Below are 2,184 nucleotides of genomic sequence, written 5' to 3'. Positions count from 1 at the left end.
AAAAGATCTTTATAAAAGGGAGGTGGGAGGATCAGAGTCCAAAAAAAAAAAAAAATGTAATGATGAGCATAGAGGGTCACAGCCAGGGAGAGATTTGAAGATGCTACAATGCTGGCCTTACAGACAGAGGAATCAGAAGTCAAGGAGGGCAGGCAGCCTCCCAAAGCGAGAAAGGCAAGGAAATGGACTGTCCTCTAGAGCCTGATAGGACACCTCGATTCTGGCCCAGGGAAACGCATTTCAGAATTCTGTCCTCTAAAATTGTAAGATAATAAATTTCTGTTGTTTTAAATTTGTGACATCACCAATAAGAAACTAACAAATCATTCAAGAGTTCTGTGTCTCAAGGGAAGAGCTTCTGTGGGCTTTGGGGTAGACTTTTGGACTGCCTTAGTGACTAGCATGTGGCAGAAGGAAGGCTGTGTGAATTCCAAAACTAAGTCATAAAAGGTGACTTAATGTTTGCTTTAGCAGCACATATACTAAAATTAGAACGATACAGAGAAGATTAGAATGGCCCCTGCTCAAGGATGGCACACAAATTCTTGAAGTGTTCCATATTTTTATTGTTGGATCACTATAATGTATACCTAAAACTAATATTACACTGTACGTTAACTATACTGGAATTAAATTTTAAGGAAAAAAGATTTCAAGGTGAGTCAGTTTCAGCCTGGCCTTTCCTTATGGACATTTACTTGTGGAGCCCTGAGCTACCATGTAGGAAAGCATGACTACCCTGAAGCCACCATGCAGAAAAGACCATATTTAAAATTGGGAGAAATGCCCAAGAAACCAGTTGTTCCAGCCTCCAGTTGTTTGGGTCTCTCCAGCTCAGTACCAAAAATGTGAGTAAGAAACTTCAGATAATAAGCCCAAGCCCCCTCCTGTACAACTACATGAAATATCCTGCATAAGAACTACTTGGCTGAGCCTAGTCAATGCCAGAACCATGAAAATAATAATAAAATTATCCTATTGTGTTTTTGCCATTAGGTTTTGTTTTGGTTTTATGCATCAATGAGTAGTAATCAATACATTAATGATAAAGAGAAATATTCAAAATATAATATTAAAAGAAAAACGAGGGGTACCTGACTCACTCAATTGGTAGATCATATGACTCTTGATCTCAGGGTCATGAGTTGGGCCCTAGGTTGGGCACAGAGACTACTTTAAAAAAAATAAAAAGAAAAAGAAAGTCTAACATGAAAAAGTGCTCCATATCCCTCGGCATCAGGGAAATACAAATCAAAACCACAATGAGATATCACCTCACACCAGTCAGAATGGCTAAAATTAACAAGTCAGGAAATGACAGATGCTGGCGAGGATGCGGAGAAAGGGGAACCCTCCTACACTGTTGGTGGGAATGCAAGCTGGTGCAACCACTCTGGAAAACAGCATGGAGGTTCCTCAAAATGTTGAAAATAGAACTACCCTATGACCCTGCAATTGCACTGCTGGGTATTTACCCTAAAGATACAAACGTAGTGATCCGAAGGGGCATGTGCACCCGAATGTTCATAGCAGCAATGTCTACAATACCGAACTATGGAAAGAACCTAGATGTCCATCAACAGACGAATGGATAAAGAAGATGTGGTATATATACACAATGGAATACTATGCAGCCATCAAAAGAAATGAAATCTTGCCATTTGCAACGACGTGGATGGAACTAGAGGGTATCATGCTTAGTGAAATAAGTCAATCGGAGAAAGACAACTATCATATGATCTCCCTGATATGAGGGAGTGGAGATGCAACATGGGGGGTTAAGGGGATAGGAGAAGAATAAATGAAACAAGATGAGATTGGGAGGGAGACAAACCATAAGTGACTCTTAATCTCACAAAACAAACTGAGGGTTGCTGGGGGGAGGGGGGTTGGGAGAAGGGGGTGGGTTATGGACATTGGGGAGGGTATGTGCTATGGTGAGTGCTGTGAAGTGTGTAAACCTGGCGATTCACAGACCTGTACCCCTGGGGATAAAAATATATGTTTATAAAAAATAATAAAAAAATAAATTTAAATAAAAAGAGAGTCTATAAGCTACCACAAGGCTGTGTGTGTATGTATACACAGAAAAAAAATTGGAGTCCCCAAAATATGTTATAAAATGGTTATCTCTGGGGTGCCTGAGTGGCTCAGTTGGTTAAACATTTGCCTTCAGCTTAGGTC

The 2,184-nt window shown here is 40.2% G+C and overlaps 1 non-coding gene across 1 annotated transcript; it reads left to right on the top strand.

The window, feature by feature from the left end:
- Positions 1–462: 462 nt before the first annotated feature.
- LOC125105755 (U6 spliceosomal RNA) lies at positions 463–565 on the top strand. Its single transcript, XR_007129022.1, has one exon. It is a non-coding gene; the product is annotated as a U6 spliceosomal RNA (small nuclear RNA).
- Positions 566–2,184: the final 1,619 nt, after the last annotated feature.

The sequence above is a fragment of the Lutra lutra genome, chromosome 7 (assembly GCF_902655055.1).
Source record: "Lutra lutra chromosome 7, mLutLut1.2, whole genome shotgun sequence".
Lineage (NCBI taxonomy): Eukaryota > Metazoa > Chordata > Mammalia > Carnivora > Mustelidae > Lutra > Lutra lutra.
The sequence above is the reverse complement of the archived record's forward strand: the minus strand, read 5'-3'. Positions and strand labels throughout refer to the sequence as shown.